This window comes from Acinonyx jubatus, chromosome C1 (genome assembly GCF_027475565.1).
Source record: "Acinonyx jubatus isolate Ajub_Pintada_27869175 chromosome C1, VMU_Ajub_asm_v1.0, whole genome shotgun sequence".
NCBI classification, from domain to species: domain Eukaryota; kingdom Metazoa; phylum Chordata; class Mammalia; order Carnivora; family Felidae; genus Acinonyx; species Acinonyx jubatus.
Genome location: NC_069381.1, coordinates 150,571,419 through 150,594,137, shown reverse-complemented (window position 1 = coordinate 150,594,137; position 22,719 = coordinate 150,571,419). Strand labels below are relative to the sequence as shown.

Below are 22,719 nucleotides of genomic sequence, written 5' to 3'. Positions count from 1 at the left end.
TGTCTCAAAAATAAATAAACGTTAAAAAAAATAAATAAATAAATAAAAAATAAGGTGTCCAGTTATACTAAAATTTTTCCTTGTTTTAACTCCATATACAATCTATATTATTCAAGGCAGTATGTTCTCAAACTTTGGGGTATTCAGATCCTTTTAGACTCCTAAAAATTATCAGGAACTCCAAAGAGTCTTGTAATGTGGATTGTATCTATCGAGATTTAGTGTAATTACTGGAAATTAAACTAGATCATTTAAAATGCTTTTACTTATTAATTAATTGGAAAAAGACATGATGAATCCATACACATTACCAAAAACAACATATTTTTGAAAAACATAAATATATCTCAAAAAAAATAAAAGAGTGACAATATTTACATTTCTGCAGATATCTTTAATATCAGGCTTAAAGGTGGTATCTCAAATCTTTATCTTCATTTAATCTATTGAAAATATGTCATTTTAGTTGAAGTATATGAATAAAATCTGGCCACACACAGATATATCATTGGAAAATGGAGGGGCATTTTAATAGTCTTTCCAGATAATTGTGTTCTTTTTTTGATACCTTACTAAAATTGACAAAGGGTAGTTTCTCCAAGGTTAGTTGTAATGTGAAATCTGAAACCATATTTTACACTCTGTTACATTAAAATACATGTATCTTTCTTGTATTTTGAATGGATCTTTTATGAATGCAAGATCTTATAACACCCCGAAGTGGTCTTTTGAAGAATATTGGTTCAACAATCAATGCGAAATTTCCAATAACACATTCATTATACAAAATCCAAAAAATCACATTCATTAGCACTACCAACCTCATCAGAAAGGTTTTCTTAGTAAGCCATTAAGCTCACAGAGGAGGATGCAACTTCCCCAAAATTCTTATTTTTGCATGAAATCTCCAGTCCCATCACTGACAACAAATACTGCCCACTGTGTTCCTTGAAGTGATAGGCTCACTTCATTAAGTTGTTTTTTTTTTAATGTTTATTTATTTTTGAGAGAGAGAGAGAGAGAGCACACAGGGAAGGGGCAGAGAGAGGGAGACACAGAATCCGAAACAGGCTCCAGGCTCTGAGCTGTCAGCACAGAGCCTGACGCGGGGCTCGATCTCACAAACCTCTCACAAACCGTGAGATCACGACCTGAGCGGAAGTCCGACGCTCAAGGGACTGACCCACCCGGGTGCCCCCACTCCCTTCATTAATTTTTGAGAAAACATCTGCCAAATACCCAAATCTGAAACACCACCGTTTGTCAACCTTTTTTTAAAACAAAAATTGCGTTCCATGAAAAAGCGACGGGGTCAGCTTGCATGCGGCTCAAACCATCTCAAGGGTACATTTCCCAGAGACAACTGTCACACTTCACTATTTGGGAGAAGTACTTTATGCATACTTCCCATTTTGTTGAACAGATAATTAAAAATCATGTGTACTCAGGGTTCATATTTAATAAAAATGATAACTTTCATGCTTCATCGGAGACATTCTTATGTGAAACTGACTTGCTTTTTTTTCTTACCATGAGTGGGTGGCCCAGAGACTACAGCCACTGCAAGTACAGAGCTGAGTGCTACAGCCGTAATTTGTGCCTCATTGCAACCCACGGTGTTGTTTTTCTTAAATAATTACAACTTTATTAAGATAAAATCACATACCATAAAATTGACATTTGTGAAGTATCTATCTATAGTTTGGAGACTTTTAATATATTCACAAAGTTATGCTGCCATCACCACTATCAAATGCTGGAAAATTTTCATCGTCTCGTAAAAAGCCTCATTCTCATTAAAACACTTTTCATTCATTCCCTAGGCTCTCTAGCCTCTGGAAACCACCATTCCTTCTCTTTGTTTAGATTCATCTGTGACAGACTTTTCTTATGTATGGAATCAGAAAATATGTGATATTTTGTGTGGCTTTTTTCATTTAATGTAATGTCAGGATTCATCCGTGCTATAGCTATGATATGTATTTTTATTGCCAAATAATATCTTTGGAAATAATTTTATTGCCAAATAAAATTCCATTTTGTAGATATATGACGTTTCACTTATCCTGTCATCCTTTGATGGACATTTGTGTTGTTCCTACTTTTTTGGCCACTATAAATAATTCTGCTACAAACTGCTATGTACAGGTTTTTGTGTGGACTATGTTTTCATTTCTTTTGGGATTTTACCTAAGAGTGGAGTTGCTGAGTCGTACTTAATCACTATATCTAATCATTTGAGGAATTGCCAGATAATTTCCCAAAGTTGCTACACCATTTTACATTTCTACCAGCAATGTGTGAGATGTCCAGTTTCTCCAGATTCTAACTAACAGTTTCTATTACCTGTCTTTTTATTATTGCTTTCCTAATGGGAAGTGGTATTTCATTGAGGTTTTTTGATTTGCATTTCCATGATGACTAATGATAGTGAGCATTTTTTCATGTGATTACTGGCATTTGGATATCTTCCATGGAAAAATGTCTATAGGATCCTTTGCCCAAACTTTAATGGGATTATTTGCCTTTTTTATTTTTGAATTGTAAGAGTAGCCTAGATACTAACCTCTGATGAGATCTATGATTTGCTGATATTTTTTCCCATCCTGTGAGACGTCGTTTCACTTTCACGATGATACCATTGAAGCAGAAATGTTTTTAGTCTTGATAAGTCCAATTGATTTATTTTTATGTTTGTCACTACTGCTTGTATTGTCCTGAGAAGCTGTTGCTTAATCCAAGGTTACAAAGATTTATTCTTATGTTTTCTTCTCTGGGCTTTGTATTTGTGTATTTTTAGCTCTTATGTTTCCACCTTTAATTTATTTTGACTTAGTTATGTTTATTTATGATGTGAGGAGTAATCCAACTCTTTTGCATGTAGAATATCCAATTGTCCCAATACCATTTGTTGAAAAAAACTATTATTTTCCCATTGAATTGTCTTGGCACCTTTGTCAAAATCCATTGACAATAACTGTAAGAGTTTCTTTGTGGTCTCTTGATTCTGTTTCATTCATTTATATGGCTATTCTTATGCCAGTACCCCATTATACTGGTTCCTGTAACTTTGTAGGAAGTATTGAAGTTAATTTTGATTTTCCTTTAAAGATTGCTTGGCTCTTGAGGATCCTTTGCATTTCCATACGAATTTTAGAATCAATTGTCTCAATTTATACTAAAAAAAAAAAAAGCTGCAGAGGTTTTGAAAGATATTGCTTTGAATCTGTTTGGCAATTTGGGGAGTGTTACCATCTTAACAATATTAAGTTTCCAGATCCATGAACATCGGATACCTCTGCATTTATTTAGTTCTCTAATTTCTTTCAACAGTGTTCTATTGTTCTCAGTGTATAGATGTTAAACATTTATTTTGTTAAATCTATTCCTTAGTATTTTATTCTTCTTGATGCTATCGTAAATAAAATTGTTCTCTTAATTTCATTTCTCGATTTTTCATTACTAGTGGATAGAAATAACATTATTTTTTGTATATTGATAGGCTATTCAGCAACGTTGCTTAACTTGTTTACTAGCTCTAATAGTTCTTTTGTGGATATTGCAGTTTTTTTACATATGACATTATGTCAACTACAAGTAGAAAGAGTTTTATCTCTCTTCCCATTGATGACTTTTTTCCATTCCTTGCCTAGTTATTCTAGCTAGAATCTCCAGGATAATGTTGAATATGAGTGGTAAGAGCATACAACTTGTTTTGTTCCTGATTTTAGGGGAAAGCATTCATTCTCTCAAAATTAAGTATGATGGTAGCTTTACTCACAATTGTTTTTACATAATCAGTGCAAATGTTACCATAGTGAAAGGGGCAAATAGTGTCTCTTTATTATTATGAAAGTAGTTTTTACCTATAGATGGTCTAACAAGTGTCTTGGGGATCCACGTCGGTCCATAGACCTCATTTTGAGAACCCCTGAATTAAAACATTGGAATGTAATTTACAACCATTCTCTTTATCCTACCTCCAGCCATAATCCTGATGTCAAAATACATACAGGTGACCCATCTTACACTACATTCCTTCTAGACTACAGCTCTACTTTACCTACACTTAATCTATGCCCCTCACTCTAACAGATACTCCCAGGGTTTTGTCGTTGTCTTAAACTGAGATATCCTTAAAATCTTCATCTCTTGCTTACTTTCAAAATACAACTTTTATTCTTCTAGACTCCTTACTTTCTCATTCCCACCATCTCTAGTGTTCAACCTCATAGTAACATCTACTATCGTTCTAGTTCTCCCAGACTGCAGCATCACCCTTTTCAACATGGTATCCCACTGTTGATAGCTTCAACAATTCTTTATAGCGACCTTAGCAGCCTTGGTCTCCCTACTGATAGGTCTCCCTACTAACCCTACTGATATTATAACAAGAAAAAAAAAAACACGAAAATCAGAAAAAGAGCAATCAGGAGTGGGGCAAGATGTGTTCAAGTGATAACTAGTTTCTCCTTGAAGGAAGATCTAGGAAGAAGTGAAGGAAGGGTTTATACAGTGAGCAAAGGCTGAAACTACATAGTGAGTATGTGTTATCTTGAACTTCTCAGGTATGCAAACCTGTAACATATCCACTACCTGAGATGTTTCCATGTATATAATGAGTTAAATATATTATGCCACTACATCGCTTCACCTGTCCTGTGTGATGTACTTTCTGAATGGAAGCAAACCCAAGAGAAAACAATCTATTTCAGTTAACAGTTATCATCCCAAGAAGTTTAAGGAAATGAAATAAAAATAACCAAGAAGTTGGGGGTATGAAAGGATTGGCTGAAAAAGATAGTCTTCTAACATCTAGAAAAAGAAAAGTCAAAAGTGATAAATATTGGAAAACAGAGAATAGACTTGTTTATCAATTACTGGAATCTTAGAACATGAACTTAGACTTTTAACACAGTAAATTCAGGACAGAAAAAAAAGTTAAGTAATACGTTGGCACATTAGGTGCTAGATAAATGGAATCCATACACACTATAAATAGTTCCAAATGTTTTAGTTAAATTCATTGGTGACAAGTTGCTATTGGATTGTGGTAGAAAATCAAGATATATTAAAAAGTACATTCTAGTGTTTGAGGCTGATGTCAAAGAAAATGGTTCTTCAGTGGAATATTTTGGGGTGGCACGGTTAGCGTCTGAATATTGGACTAGACCAAAGAGACAACCAAATATGGTGATATGCATGCTTTCAATTGGAAAGAGGAAAATGAACAAACAACAAAACTGGTCATCATCAGTTAAAAGGCCCACGATTTTGAGAACTGGTTAATAACCACTTGTAGCAATGGTGGTGTCTTGGGTATTACCATTGTTTTCAAATCAGTTCTACTTGTGGATAACGGACATTAGCTAGCAAAATCTGTTTTTAACCTTCTCTCTTTGGGTTATATGATCTTCCTTAACCTTTCCTGATTGGGAGTATTTTTCATCTGTTTGATACTGTCTGTCATTACTATTGCATATCCCCTAACATTCAATAAGCACACATTTCCCAGTGGCAGTACTACATTACTGACTCTTATTCACCTTACTAAGAGCACCAGGTCTAGTTCTGGCCATTCATTCTGGCCATTCCCATCTTTTATCAGATTAGTAGTAGTCTGAGCCTAATACTTGTTTCATACTTGCCCTTTTCTGAACTTGTGTTGACAGGCCATTTCTTATTTGTCAAAGTCCCTTTGAATTAATTTCCTCTTTTTTCCTGACTAACTGGGTTATTGGAAAATCTAATAAGGATGCTTTCTCCTCCATCATTCAGACCATTGGTAAACATTACTGGAATCAACCTGATCCCAAAGGAACATCCTGCCTTATCTTCCTTTCTTCTGTTTCTCATGTGAGTGCATCATTTTTTCCTGTGAGAAATTATCATCGACGGGCAGTTTAGCCTGACAATGGTTTAAAGTATAAGTGCAATCATTTTAATTACCTTTCCCTATTAATGATGTTCCCCAGTCCTTGATTAGTGTGGAAGCCATTAAGTTTATGAATGCTGTCCAAATAATATTGTCCATTCCCCACGTAAACATAGAGGCCTAGAACCTCTTAAGGAGGGAAGGTTATCCCTAGGACATGTAATATGATATGGAATTGACCAGATGGTTGTTCCTATTTGATAACTACGTGGCCTTCAGATATTAGGTTGCATCTTGTTCATTTTACAGATGGGAGCTTGGGAAGTAGTCAAGTCATACTCCATTAGACAGGCAACCAATCGTGGTGAAGCTGGGTCTTAAAGAAAGGTTGTCGTTTTGCCTTACATTACACTCCATTTCCTAATAAACTAATGGAGTACTTGTTCTAACTCTATTTTTGAGATTCACCATGACCATAGATAACAATTTACAGGAAGAGTTATGTGAAAGATCTCTTTAATGCTGAGTGTGACATGCTAAAGCAAAAATTTAAACATTCATAAGTGTAATAAAATTAAGGTATATGTATCCACAATTCTTTTTCAATTCAGAAAGCTTTGAATGTATATCTCTATGTTTGCCTTGGAGTTGACATTCAAAATGGAGAGGTACTGAAAAACTCTGCTGAGTAACAAAGTTCCCTGACACAGCTAAAAAGCTGATATTTAAACAAGAACCTATGAACATTTTGAATTACCAAGCAAGGAGAACATCTTCAGAATTTATCTTCTATGATACTATTGTGTTAGAACGGCTAAAAAGCTATATCACACATATTTAATAGCAGCAATATCAATTTAGCTGTTATATATTCTACATATCACTTTTTTTAATGCTCTAATCATTAGGCTTCTAGACAAACAGTTGGAGAACTGATCAGCATCTCATACAAAGTCAGCTTGGTGTACTAATTTGCTGCCCTGTTACATAGAGCAGTGGAATAACTCCTCCAAAGGAATCACATTCATCGATTTCTCAGCATGGTGGTAAAGGAACTTCTAAATGGCAACTCTCAAATTAGGGGTCTAATTTAAAAATGGTGACAAGATGGCTGACTGCTAATTTTTTAAAATTTCAGTGCATTTAAGTGAACATTATTTTCTAATTTTCTATTTTCCATTTGTTATATTCAGAATTATTTTGAAAGCTAAGTGTTACAGAGTTGGCATGCTATAGATTAATAGAAAAATAGGACGAGATAATGACTATAACTTACACTATTGAATATCTTCTGCTTTAATCATTTAACAAAATGCTTATAATATGCCAGGTTTTGTTCTAAGCCTCTTACAAAGGTTAACTTATTTAATCCTCTAAACAACCCTATGATTGATGTATTGTTATTATCATTCTCATTTTACAGATGAAGAAATTGAGGGACTATGAGATTAACTAACTTCTCCAAGGTCATATGGCTAACAAATAACAGAATTTGAATTTGAACCCACATAGCCTATCTTCAAATTCTGTGCCTTTAAGGACTGTTCAATTCTAGCAGATAAGAATGGGAGGTGCATAGCAATTGATAAATCTCTCATTTATAACATTACGACTGCTAAAAGCTTGCACTATGCAAAACATAATTCTGAAACTATAAACAACAGTATACCTGCAACTTTATGCTCATATTTTGATTGTACAAAATATACAATTTTCACAAGATTTTATAACGATGAATGGCTTTAAATTTGGAAGAAAAAAATTCGAAGTAGAATAGTGGGATTTCTCCCATTGAGAAAATCATTTAGAATGTTGGAGGACACACAGTGAAACAAAAATGATCGCCTTTCAAAACGCAGTGTTACCACAACAGATGAAAAATCTTAGGAAGAATAACACATCTTAAGTCTCTTCAACTCTGGAACACTGGGCACTGTGCTGTGTGTACAGCAGAGGGGCCAGTAAATACTTGTGATAGATGGAGATTTCTGCTAGCAAATCTTCCCTCCTTAGGAGACTCTAACATCTTTATCCCTAGAGGTAAATGCTCAGCTAAATTATTTTCCTCAATCAGAAAAGCCCACATATTTGGGAACCCAGAGCCCATCATAGAGTTTTTCTTGATAAATGATTCTAACCTCAACCAGCTGAAGGTAAAACTTCTTGTCCTCGGTCTCCCCTTCCCCCTTCTTTTCCAAATCTTCTACCAAAACTCATCTCAGGAAACAAGTGGATAAACCCACTCATGCTGAGATGTAAACACCTTTGAGAACTCTAGGCATTACACTACCTCAGTTTTATTTAGATGATCACAGCAAATGTAAGCACTGGCCAGTGGCTGGGGAGGTATCCGAGAGTTTCCAGCTCCTCCCAAATCATTTCATCTTTCCAGTCTTTTAATAAAACAAACTCTGCTCCTCTGCACTTTACTTGCAACTCCTGCCAAGAGGGGCTACAGTGGAGACAGCTAGGGGAGAGTGCGGAAAACTCACTCCAAGTGGAGGTAGACAAAAAGGCCACATCATTCTCAGCAAGCACTCCACTCCTTATGAAACTAAATGGTGGTTGACAATGAAATTCAAGCTTCTGATTCTTATTAAGGCTGACTATTGAAACTTGATTAGGCCTATAATTACACACTGCTTGAATCAAGGATGTCAAATAATGGGGCAAGACCTCTATAGCTGAGGAATCAACTTACAGCCTAGGTTGGTCCATGAACAACCCGTTCGTACGGCACTCTGTCATAAATTGTCCCAAGTTTCACATGGTAAGAATTGTTGGGAGGATATTTTCTGTCAAGTATCCAAAACTAAATTCTTTATTTCTAAAACTTAGCTGATCCTTTGTACTCAGGAAAGAGAGAGAATAAAAAGAAAGAGAGTGGAATAGATATGGCCAAAATGGCCTATAATTTTGTGCCTAACAAGTAAAGTCAAACAAAATGATTAGATTTCATCAAAATTTATTGTGTTAAGTACACAAAACTAACCAGTTGAATTACAACTGTTGAAATTTAACTTTTTGTCATAGATTGTTAAATAGAAATAACCTAACCAGAATATACTTTTTTCCTTTGTTTTGAAAGGAAATGAAATTTCAATGTATTATATGCATGGCATTGAAATTATTTAAATCTATAGATAAAAAATATCTTATTGTCTGTTTCATAGAGGTTGAATAAAACCTAACTTGGGAAATGTGAAACAGCATATGCTTATAACATGACATGCAATGTATGTTAGAAAATCTGTACTTGTGCTACAAGAAGTTTCGTTAATTCTTCGTTTTAGGAATTTCACAGCGGTTACCAGCTACGTACACCCTATTGAGCTAAACTGTGATGCTAGTGCTATAAAATAATAGCAAATTTGGAAGAAGAGATTATAGTGTAGGTCAGATGGCAGCTTGAAACTGGCCAATGTACACATTCAAGAGACGTAAGGCAGTCACATTAAAAAGCAGCAGATCTAGGCAAAAGCATCATCATCTTGCTTTTTTTTTCCATCCTCCCTATGAATTCTATCACCCGTGCTTACCTCACTCCTTGTTTCCACATCAGCCCAGTTGGATTTGACTTTATTCCACTTCTCCCTGGCCAACGCCATTAACTTGGGGTTTCTGGTAGTAGCTTCACTTAACTCAATCATGTTCCTCACTTAACTCCTCCTCCAGCTTAATCCTGTAGTGCAGACCAACCTATCACTGCAGTTTCCAGCAGCCTGGATCTCTTTCTGGCATTATCAACTTTCTTTTTTTTTTTTTTTTTCTTGTTTAAGAAAATTTGGGAACTTGACGGTGTAGACACTAACTAAAAGCCCAATTTCTTTTTTTTTAATGCATGAGCTTCTCTGCATTTCCATAACATTCTTTCATGCAATTTACAATCCTCCCAGTATCAAGGTTCTGCTGGATCAAATGTTAACATCATGCTATCTGCATTTTTTCAGCTTTTAATTCTCCAAACATCTACAAGTAAAATGATTGTTTTTGACATTATTTGACTTTCTTGATTCAAGTAGGGTGTAATTATACCCCTGATCAAGTTACTGTAGACAGTTTGAATCCAAAGAGCGATACCACATATGGAAGCGTTATGGCTAATCACAAACAGATACAACTAGATTTTTCTTACCACACATTGTGATATCTACTTTTTACAATAAGTTGAATAAAAAATGCACATAAACATGTGCTAATATAGATATTATTTCCATTTAATTTTAAATTAGAAAGGGAGTATAAATTTAAAAACATTACTCCCAAATTTGCTGTGTAATTTTATGAAAACTTTTAAATTGAAATGTTTTATTATAATAATAGTGTATGTATTTGGTTTTTACTAAAACTCAATTCAGTTACTAATAAAACTCAAGGTGATCATTCTGACCCGAACCACAACCAAAATACCCAATCAACTTACTCTAAAAAGCCTCAGGAAAAAAAAAAAAGAAAAAAACAGAACAAAAACACAACCTATTGACTTATGTAGATTCAACTTGTACGATAATCTTTTAAATTCTTTTAACATTGGAGGTACTATAATTACTATGAAGTACTTATCTCACAAAGTCAAATTTCAGAGAAAGAGAAGCTATACATTTTCATTATTTATTTACATACCTCTTTATCATAAACTATCTTCTGAGATTATTTTCACTCTGTCCTCAATCACCAAAATGGAAGTCAATTTCTAAAAATAAAATAAAATTAGTACTAAAATATGACTGGAAGGGACCAAATTGAATTCCCATTATGCTAAAGATTTGGGGGTATAAGTAAGCAAAGATTATATACCTTCAACGTTGGCTGAAATATGAAAAAAATTATGAGTAAAAATAATTTATAATTTTGAAATGCTTAGTACATAAGGTCTATAGTTACCTCTAAAATGTAGTTACTGAGTAGTTATTAAATATAAATGCTGTAAAAACATAGGACATTTAAGGGATAGTATAGAAAAATTAGTATGTTGTATAAGAGACCTTTTAAAGGTATGGTACAGAAGCAAAGTCGCTTTCAAAATAGAAATCTTAGAGAGGCCAATCATATTTCCTAAAAAAAAAATAACCCAATAAATGAAAAATAATAAATTAAAGAATAGGAAATTTATATTGGTGTCAACAATACAAGTGGAAAAGCCCATTATATTTTGGCTAAAGTTTTATGATTGCTGAGTAATAAAATAGTTTTTTTTTTTTTCATTAAAGACACTTCTAAAATGATAAGCTGGAATACTTATTTTTTAAGGTGTGGTTGTTGATCACCTACATCCCTGTTAGGGTTGAATTGTGCCCACTCCCACTCCCGCCGAAGTCCTAATGCCAAATACCTGTGAAGGTGATCCTATTTGGAAATAGGATCTTTGTAAATGTAATCAAGTTACAGTGAGGTCGGGGGTGCCTGGATGGCTCAGTCGGTTGAGTGTCCGACTTCAGCTAAGGTCATGATCTCACATTTTGGTGGGTTGGAGCCCCACATCAGGCTCTGTGCCGACAGCTCAGAGCCTGGAGTCTGCTTTGGATTCTGTCTCCCTCTCTCTGACCCCTCCCCGCTCACACTCTGTCTCTGTCTCTCTCTCAAAAATAAATAAGCGTTAAATAAAAAAAATTTTTAAGTTAAAATGAGGTCATCAGAGTAAGCTCTAATATAATATGATGGGCGTCTTTATGAGAAGAAGAAAATGCCATATATGATGCCAGAGACAAAAAGGAGAGAGCCTGGAGACAACAGAGGCAGAAATCGGCCGTAGCTGTAAGACGAAGAACGCCAAGGCTACTATGAAGTTGTATAGTCAAAGAAGGGGTTGTACCCAGAGTATCAGAGGGATCATGGCCCTGCTGTTTTAGATTTCTAGCCTCTGGATTGAGAGAGAATAAATTTATATTATTTAAAGCCACCCAGTTTGTGGTACTTTGTTATGGCTGCCTTAGGAAACTAATACAGTCCCTAACCAGCATTCTTCCTATTACCTTGGCCGTAAAGGAAAATGTGCACAGTATTAAAGAAAGCTTGATATGACAGTATCTTATCAGCCACTCGGCACTCACGGGAGACAGCTTTCAATTCCTGTGTATGACTGAAGACGGCCTGAGGTTTCCATGTTGTAAGACATGGCATTTTAAAGATATAAAACCAGCATCAGCTTAGTTGTGACATCTTAGTTTTAAATTATGGAAAGGTATTTTCTTCCTACAACGCTTATTAAGAATTCACACAGAGGAAGTTCATTTTGCAAATTCATAAATGGTTCGTTTTTGGTGGAAGAAAACACTTGATAGTAGCTGGATAGGGCGTCTGCTTCCCTGTTTTCTGATTTTTGACCAGTTTTCATTTAAAACGGGAACGAGAAAAATCGCCTCCTTGATCTTGCGAGCATGGTTCTATTCTGGTGAAGTTTTAAAAGAAATTGTTTTCAGCTCGAGTTAAATGCTTTCCTTATTGCATGTTTATTTCTGTTGAAAACTGAAGAAAGCATAATCCACAGTAGAAGTGGTGTCTTTGTGATTTTAGTTACGCCTTGATTTGGTTTAGGAGGTGATCGAAATCAATTAGGCAAAATGCAGAAGCTTTCTAGGTGTATTGCACTGTGTCTTACCGGGATATCAAAACTACCAGCTAGGAGAGCGATGTCACCAAGAGCTCGTTCCTGACTTCTCTGCCCCCACCAGAAGTACATCTGTTCAAGAACAAGATACCTCTGAGAAAATCCTAGAACATGAGGCGGAGGCTGAAGTACTCCCTGCACAGAGACACGACAGACTGCATTAGAAGCGTAAGAGAAGGGGCCACACGTTGCCTTCAATGCTCCACCCCCCAATCTCCCCCACTCCCTCCATTCCCACCCCACGCCCCTCCCCCATGCAACACAGCACCACCTGGAGAGGTCATCCCTGAGCCTCCAGTGGGAAAAGAGAGCCCCGGAGGTAATCAGCGTCCACCAACACTGTGGGTTGTTTCGTGAATACTCCTACTCTGATCTTGCACCACAGGGTTTGCAGGCACTGGGAACGTGACCGCGACAGAAAAGGTGGGGGGTTGGGGAGGAGCTTGCAATAACCAGCACACAGATCTTGGCAGACTTGAGTTCTTGCCTGCAATGCCCAAGTAGCCATCCCAACTAGCAGTTTTGCTCATCTGCAGAAGCAAGTTGGGGTTGCACTCTGACCGGGGAACTCAGTGGGCGCAGATCTATCAGGTGTAGATCCTCAAATGAAGAGTTTTGCTGGCTCTAGAGCCCAGATTGCCTAAGCCCAGGCAAAGTGCTGGGTCACAGTCTTACCAGGCACTTTAACCAAAAGGGTGGGGGGAGCGGTGGACAGAGCGGATCACACCCAAAGCAAAGCCAGTACCAGGTATGGAGGTTTTCCTTGCTACACAGGCAGGAGGGAATAATTAAGCCAAGGCAGAGGGTCGCTCCAGGCCACTCCCAACCAGAGAGCCTATCTGCGAAATTGAGAGTAGCCTGGAGTGGGTCTTACCCTTCCCACCCAGGCAAGGGGGCTGAGACGTAGTCCTGCTGTGGATAGTGTCTTTGGGCCCATTTGACCAAAAAGGTTGACAAGAACACCCGAAAGCTGTAGAGCCCAGTGGTACTCAAGCCAGGAGAACAGAATGGACAGGCTCCAGACCAAAGTCAGTGGCCCTGTTCACTTAGACACATTAGGTTACAGATTGGCCTGAGCTAAGACAAAAAAAAAAAAAAGAGCTTCACTGGTTTTAGAGCAGTTTCTCCCACTGAGTTTGCAGAAGGAGTTTAATTGGTAGGCCTGCTCATCGATGAATACCGCCTTCAGCCTTTCCAACCAGAGAATCTAACCAGAGCACATGGGAAGTTGCATAGCCGATTCAACAGCCTTACGTACAACGGCACTTGAACAGAGAGCAGAGCCTGTGGCTTTCCCCATCTGCAGAGCAAACTGGTGGCCTCACCGGGCCAGAGAATTCAGTGCATAGGTAGGCCTGAATCAGGCCCCCAATGAGCTGCACAGGCCTTGGGCCCCAGCCTGCTGCCTTGGGTCCCCGGCCTGCTCTCCTGCCAGTGCAGGGAAGTTTATTCATAGCTCCATCTATTACTGAATACAGCACCCAGTATTGACTACCTACTAAGCATGCCCAGAGAATTCAGGCAACCATGGGGTCCATCCAATAGCTTCACATGGGTAGGGAATGAAACCAGCAATCTTACCCAACTGTTCTCAGCCCCATCCTCATCCACAGAGCTCAAACAGTTGCTTTGCCTCAAAATAGACAATAATAGCAGGACCCACCTGCCCAAAGACATTACGAACAGGCACACCCAGAAACCCAAACCAAGCTAACTGGTGAAGAAACTGTCTGACAAAGCAAACTTGTAAGTTACTCACATGCACAAATACTAATGTAAGAAATCAAGGATCACAAAAATTCAGGTCACTACGACACCCCTAAAAGAAATGAATAAAACTCCAATAACTGATCCTAAGGAAATGGAGCTTTATGAACTGTCAGACAAGCAATTCAGAATAAATCTCTTAAGGAAGTTTAGTGAACTATAAGAAAACACAGACAACTAAATAAAATTAAGAAAATAGTGAATATAGAAAACAAGTTTGACAAGCAAATAGCAACCATCAAAAAAAAAAGTTCTAAAGTTATTGAAAAATATAATAACTGAGTTGAAGAATTTAACAGAGAGTTTTAAAAGTGGATTAAGCCATGCAAAAGATGGAATCCATGAACTTGAGGATAGGACATTGGAATTCACCTGGACAATGGAACAAAAATGTTTTAAAAAATTCAAAAAGATTGAAAAAAAAACCCTACGGGAATTATAGGACACAATAAAAAGAAATAATTTTGGCATTATGGGAAGTCCAGGAGAAAAGAAAGAAAATGGTAGAAGGTATGTTTAAAGAACTTCCCAAGCCTGGGGAGAGAAATGGCCATCCAGGCAGATGAGGCCCAAAAGACCTTAAATAGATTGAACCCAGGAGCGCCTGGGTGGCTCAGTCGATTGAACGTCCAACTTCGGCTTAGGTCATGATCTCATGGTTCATGAGTTCGAGCCCTGCGTCAGGCTCTGTGCCGACCGCTCAGAGCCTGGAGCCTGCTTCAGATTCTGTGTTTCGCTCTCTCTCTGCCCTCCCCTGCTCATGTTCTGTCTCTCTCTCTCTCTCAAAAATAAATAAAACATTAAAAAAAATTTAAAAAAAGGTTGAACCCAAATAGGCCTACACTGAGACATTTTATAATTAAATTGTCCAAAATAAAAGTTTTAAATGAAAAAAAATAGTAACAAAATAAAATTTAAAAATAAAAATAAATACATTGTCAAAAGTCAAAGACAAAGAAAGAATTTTAAGAGCAGGAAGCAAAAAGAAGTTACTTATAAGAGAACTATAAAACGACAGGCAAAATTCTCAGGAGAAACTTTTCAGGCCAAGAGAGAATGGGATGACATATTCAAAATATTGAGAGAAAATAACTATCAACCAAAACCTCTGTAACTGGCCAAGCTAACTTTCAGAAACAAAGGATGGATGAAACTTTCCCAAACAAGCAAAACCTGAGGGAGTACATTACTACCAGACCTGTCGTACAAGAAATGCTAAAGGGAGTTCTTTGAGTGGAAGTAAAAGCACACTAATTAATAGCACAAAAACACAAAAAAAAGATGGCATAAATCTCACTGGTAATGGTAAATATATAGTCATAATCAGATGCTCCAAATTGGTAATAATTGTACATAACTCACAACTCTAGTCTAAAAGTTACAACAATTAATGTAGCAAAGTGACAATAAATACATATCTGTTATTAGTTATACAATATAAAAAACATGTAGGGGCACCTGGGTGGCTCTGTCAGTTGAGTGTCTGACTCTTGGTTTCAGCTCGGGTCATGATCTCACTGTTCTTGGGTTTGAGCCCCACATGGGGCTCCATGCTGATAGCACAGAATCTGCTTGGGATTCTTTCTCTCTCTCTCTCTCTCTCTCTCTCTTCCTCCCTCCCCCTCTCTGCACCTCACCTGCTTGCCTGCTCTCTCTCTCTCTCTCTCTCTCAAAATTAATGTTAAATAAAATAAACATTATTAAACAAATAAGCATTTAAAAAAAAAACAAGCATGTAAACTATAACCGAAATAACCTGAAACATGAGGGAGAGAAGAAATAAAAGTGTGAAATGTACTAGTTCTGTTTAAATTGTTATCAGTTTAAAATAGGGTTCTATAAATTTAAGAATTTGTATGTCAACTATATTTCAATAAAAAAATAGCAAAGGATCTGAATAGACATTTGTCCCAAGAAGATATATGAAAGGCCAACAGGTACATGAAAAGATAGTCAACAATAGCAGTCATTAGGGACATGCAAATTAAAACTACAATGAGATGTCACCTCACTTCTGTTAGAATAGCCATCACCAAAAAGACAAGAGACAACATACTATGATTTGGATGTGGAGAAAAAAGGAAAATTGTAAATTGGTGCAGGCACAGTGAAATACAGTATGGAAGGTCCTCAAAATATTAAAAATAGAACTACTATGTCATCCAGCAATTCCACTTTTGGGAATATATTCAAAGGAAGTGAACACACTAACTTGAAAAGATACCTGCACCCTCACGTTCAAAGCAGTGTTATTTACGACAGACAAGACAAGCAAAAACCTAAGTGCTCATTGATGAATAAATGGATGAAGAAGATAAATCTGTATCATCTCGCTTGTATGTGGAATATATATAAAAAAAAATCCTCATAGAAAAAGTAATCGCACTTGTGGTTACCAGAGGCAGGGAGTTGGAGGAGGGGAATCGGAGGAAGGTTGTCAAAAGTTACAATCTTGCAGTTGTAAGAAAAGTACTAGGGATGTAAGGTACAACACCATGACGATAGCTAACACTGCTTTTTGACATACAGAAAAGAGAGTAAATTTGAAAAGTTGTCGTCACAAGGAGAAAAAACTCCCTCCCCCCTTTTTTTTAATTGCATCTATATGAGAGGATGCATGTGAGCTGAATTTATTGTGGTAATTATTGCACAATATATATAAATGGAACCACTACACTGCCTGCTTTAAACTTACACAGTGATGGAAGTCAATTATTTCTCAGTCAAACTGGAAAAATGCAAAATAGAAAAGAGCATTGTTTTTCATGTTTACTTTTGAGAGCGAGAGAGAGACAGCGTGCGAGCGGGGGAGGGGCGGAGAGAGAGAGGGAGACACAGAATCAGAAACAGGCTCCAGGCTCTGAGCTGTCAGCACAGAGACTGACTTGGGGCTCGAACTCACGGACCGCGAGATCATGACCTAAGGGAAGTCGGATGCTTAACTGACTGGGCCACCCAGGGGCCCTGAAAAGAAAATTTTTTGTAATGTTTTAAAAAAAGTTACCAACTAAAAAGAAGAGAAAAAATTTTTAAATGGGTTTCAAAAATATACCATCTATTAGCTCTTTTTTAAATTAACTCTACCCCCAAAGTGGGGATCAAACTCACAACCCCAAAATCACCCATTGCGTGCTCTACCGACTGAGCCAGCCAGGCTCCCCACTACTTATTAACTATTTTAAAAATAAATTTCAATCATCATCATATATATGAAAAACTCATAACAACAAATGTTCAGAAGCACCAGCATGTCTCTACCTTGTTTGAAGTGCTACAGGTAATTTAAAAGTGGAAAATTTATGTCCTGTCTCTGAAAAGAAGCTTACAATCTATTTGAAAAGAGAGGATGTATAGTAGATCCATTAGACAATTAGAAAATAATATAGAGATTTTAGATTGAGCCTCAAACTGTGTCCAGAATGACAGTTTTCCATAGCCACAATTTCAATGTCAATTAAATACTGAAGTCATCCTAAAATTGATACAGATATGATAATGCCTAGTAGTTTAGAGAAATAAAATCAACTTTGGTGTGGGGCATATATTTCTGTACTCTAGATTTTTTTTATGTTTATTTATTTTTGAGAGAGAGAGAGACAGTGGGTGGGGAGGGGCAGAGAGAGAGGGAGACACAGAATCTGAAGCAGGCTCCAGGCTCTGAGCTGTCAACACAGAGCCTGAGCAGGGTTCCAACACACAGACCGCAAGATCATGACCTGTGCTGAAGTCGACGCTTAACTAACTGAGCCACCCAGGCGCCCCTATATTTTTTATTTAAAGAAGAGATCATTGGAGTCACCTGGGGGCCTGAGTGGTGGAGTAGGGACAGGCATAGTGCATGGATATTGCTTGTTAGCGCTGAAGAAAGAGGTAGGTGTGGGATTAGAAGACAGAGGCAAATAGGCACCATGCTAGGGTGTTGGTGGGGGTTGGGACTAAAAAAAATATGCAGAATCACAAAATTAGAGTTGTATGACGGATGGGTTAATATTATAAAGTGCTTTTATACGTTAGAAAGACATCAATATTATTTGAAGCCAGATGATGTTGGAAATAGTGACTATGTGTAAACTCAAGCGTGAGTGACATAAAAGAAAAGAAGGCTATGTCTCTAGTCAAATAGGCAACATCAGGAAGTGGAAACTTATTTTTCCAAAATGCATCAGTCAACACTCTACTCAACGTCTGCCTCACCACCGCCACTTCCCCAAAAAAATGAAAGAAAAAGAAACTTTGTCTTATCAGCACACTCTTTGTCTACTGTTCCTGTCCATGATTATTCTTTAATTCCAACTTTTAGATGTACCAGGTATCACAGAGAGGGGTTATGAAATACACGGATGCTACAATGGAGACTACCATAATGGTGAACTGGGATTAAACATATATCATCTCAAATAGTTTCACTTACATTATCTTCAATAAAGAAATATAACATTCAATATCGGCCTTATTCCCCTAGGATATGCTGCTCTGTTTCCTTCATAGAAATGTAGTGCTTTCTCCCATGTGTTAGTTTATATATTAATTTAATTGTAACCCTCTCAAAGGTAATTGTATGATTGGGAAGCAGAGTGGACACAAGAACGTCTAAGAACTAAATCTGCTCAGATTTATTGTATATTTGATTGACTGGGGAAATGACTTTCAGTTGACATCTGAGCCAACAAGTTAGCTGAAATAAAATTTTGCTTAATACCTTTGCATCAATAATCTAGGCACAGACTCATTGATTGAGAAAGTCTGATCAATAGAGTATTACTGGCTGCCTAACTATAACTTTTTTTGCTAATTCTGCTGATGACCTTCTTACCACTGCTTCTCAGGTTCACCTTTTTTTCCACTTTGAAATTCAATTTGCTCCATTTGCTGTTATTTAAAGAATTTACACACCCAATTGATTTTATCCACCCGCTATAGTTAGTATATAGGATGCAAAAGATTGCCCCTGATTGTGGTGAAGCTTTGGAACTGCCAAAGCAGTCTAATATTTAGCAAGCATTTTCATTTCAAATATACTTGGGGAAAAAAGAACCCCAATCAATCATGTGGGCAAAATAATTTAAAACATGGAATATTCCCATTTTAACAATTATTCATATAGCAAAGGCTTTACAAGTATGAAAGAGGATACTGTTGAACTCAAAAAAAATAAAACACATGGAATTAAGAAAGTGTGGGTCTGGTTTTCGGGATAGAGGATAATAAAGGAAAGGAGGCAAAGCCACCCCAACTGCAGAAGAAGGCTCATGAATATAAACCTCATGAATTACAGCTCAATGAAACTTAGAAACAATTGTCAAAAATCACGAAGTTCTGAGATTTTGATGTACATACAAGGGAAGACATTAACCTGTCACAGTTTCATGGATGCTGAAAGAAGACACAAAACCCCTGGGTCAGAGATCAAGAACTTTGCAGCTCATAGCAATAACAGTAGCCAAATTATCAGCATTTGCGCTGTTCCCCAAGCCCTAATTTCTCAGAGCAACATGAACAGAACCAGGTAACACCAGCACATGAGGTGTGTTGTGTTACAGAAGAGACACCCTGAACTTGGGAGCCTTTACCTTTTATAATAAACAGTAAGCATGTCTTCCTTTTACTCCAGAGGGAGACATTATCTCTATCTTGCAAGACTTTGCTATACCCACATCCTTGAAGTGACAGTCCAAAGCAGAAGTCATTAGCGTCTTTGTTTGCAAAATGTGCAGAAAAAACAAGACATACGGAGAACTGTCTCCCACCAATTATCTGACGTGAACCTCTCATTTTATAGTTACTGAAACTAGAATAGGCTGAGATCTGAAGAAGCACACTTCCCGGCTGAATCCCTGACTCCTCAGTTTATTGAGTTCTTCACCTCCAGTGACTTTCTTTTCCACTCTAATCAAGCCACTCATTCTCATGGCTCTCTGCAGAACTTGGCATTAAGCAGACCTACTCTATCTCTAGCAAACTGAAATCAAACTTGATCTGATGACTGCCCACAACGTCCTCCCCTTCCAGCCCTCTCACTCAGCGACTGTACCTTTTCTCCAGGACCTCGGTTTTCTAGGCCACTGGTCTTCACATACTTCTTTTTCCAGCTTAGACTTCATCGCCCAACCCTGCAACTTCTTCATCCTGTTTTGCCTCCTTGGCATTTCCCCAGTGACACCTCAGTTTTGAATAGCATTAACTTCCGGTTTCTGTCTTCGGTATACCTGGTGGGGCTCGTGAAGATCATACATTTGCGTGGAATGGTTTTAATACAAACTCGTGACCTCCCACATGCAGCTGATGCTCAAGCCAGCATTTTGTAGCTCCATTGCTCTTCTGAATTCTGACTCAATGGGACCCACGTTTGCAACGAATGACATCATTTCTGCGCAGAAAAAAGTAGAGGTCACCAGATAAAAATGTGCTCAACTTCTGAACCCCAAACCTGCAAAAATAGCTATAAAGCCATCCATCTTGTTCATCGGCTCAAATGGAGGTAATGCGTCTCCCATCTCCTGAGACCAAGGTTAATTCTGCTATCATGCTTTAGAGTTATATCAGAGTCTGCTAATTGTTCCCCAATATCCAGTCTGCCTGCTTCTGAACTAACATAACATAACTGCAAAATTATAGTGGGACACGTGACCATTCAGAGTCAAGACCAAAATTTCCATCTGTACCTTTAGTTAAATGTGGCCACAGAATGAAAGCAAAAATGTATGTAACTTCTGGGAAGCACCCTTAAAAGAACGGGCTATAACCTTCTCTCTCTCCCTTCATACTGCTGTATGAAACATAGATGTAGTACAGTCTAGAGCATCAATATCCAGTAGAAATACAATGCAAACCACAAACACAAGCTATAAAAGTGATTGAAAAGTTTCTACTAGCCACATTAAAAGAGTAAAAAGAAACAGATGAAATTACTTTTGATAATGCTGCTCATTTAATTCAATATGTCTAAATGATCATAACTTCAAGATATGATTTACACAAAAATTATGCATGAGCTATTTTACATTTTGCTGTTCTCAATTTCAAATCCCAGTGTGTATTTTATAACTGCAGCACACATCAATTGGGACCAGCCACATTTCAAGTGCTCAGCAGGACACGTGACTGGTGGCTACCATATTGACTAGCCCAGGGATAGTTTTCTGTTGGGGATCTTGGCCATGCATGACCAAGCAACAATACAAAAAGAAACAAGTTTCTCACAAAATGGCTTCAACCAGTGCCGTTCTACTTGGCTGAATTCTTGGTTGACAGAAACATAAACTTTCATCGTAGCCCAAAATTATCCTGGGCTTTCTGTCACTTGTAGCTGAACCCCAGCCCCGCTTCTGCTTCAATAGGAATGTGTTTCGTTTCTCTGCGACACATTTTACGGCTACTCTTCATTTGATTCAGTAGCGTGAAGTACAAGGAACCTCGCCTAGGGATGGCTAGACTGTGTAGTAGTTAAGAACACAGACGCCACGGCCAGGCTGGCATCAGTTTCATCCCGGCTTCCCAGCTTACTGGCTGATGACCTTGAGCAAATGCTTGACCTCTGTGCCTCAGTTTTCTCCTCTATAAAATGTGAGTAAGAATAGCAACACTTACCTCACAGGCTTGTTACGAGGATTAGAAAAAAGTGAATATATATAAAATAGTGCGAATAGTGCCCAGGACTTCTAAGTGTTAAATAAAAGTTAAGTTTTATAAATCCTCATATACAGTTCCTCCTTGTGACCCTAAATATTCCAGATCTTTTTATCTTGAAGACTGGTAATAACAACAAATCCCTCAACGGCTTGTCGGTCGGTCCTTCAGGACCAAATGAAGAGCTGCCGATGCCCACATCTCCCCTTATTCACGACCACGGACACTTCGGCCCACCGCAATCTGGCTTCTATTCCCGCCCCTCTTCTGAATCACTCTCATCTCTGTTGCATTCGAAGATTAACCATTCCCCATTTTGAAATAGCTTCTTTGGTTGGTTCGCTGAATTTGTTTCCTTTTCTTTTTCCTCTTGGGCCATCTTTCCTCAGTCACCTCTGTGGGCTCCTCTGTCTCAGCCTCATATGCCTCAGTTTCCATCGTGGGCTTTTTTTGTTCTCTTTTTCTATGTGCTCGTCATTCTCATGAGGATCACGGTATCTCAAGCCCATGTAACATTTCTGTGGTCTACACTTGTATTGATATTTTTTACTTAGATGTTCAACAGGGACACCCTTATTTTAACTTTCAAACTCATTCTTCCTTCTGGTATCCCTATCTCAGTGCAGTGGCCCAAACACCTGTCTCGTTTGCCCAAGCTAAGAATATGGGTGTTATCCTCAACTCCCCTCCCTCCCTCAACCCTACCAAACCAATTAATTACCAAGTCCTTCTAATCCTGCTCCTGAAATGAATCCTCACATTCACTTTCTACATCCCTATAACCCATTCAAGTCATCATTATTTTATACTTTAATCAATACTCTCCTATATTTATTGTCCCAAA

General features: G+C 37.7%; 1 long non-coding RNA gene across 2 annotated transcripts in view; it reads right to left on the bottom strand.

Moving 5' to 3' along the window:
* The window catches only part of LOC128314048 (uncharacterized), a 96,755-nt gene that overhangs the window by 41,497 nt on the left and 32,539 nt on the right, over nt 1–22,719 (bottom strand). For both annotated transcript variants that reach the window (XR_008295396.1, XR_008295397.1), the window contains exons 5-6: nt 20,456–20,616; nt 10,499–10,568 (exon numbers count right to left, since the gene is read on the bottom strand). This is a non-coding gene — a long non-coding RNA (uncharacterized LOC128314048). The remainder of the gene's footprint in view (nt 1–10,498; nt 10,569–20,455; nt 20,617–22,719) is intronic.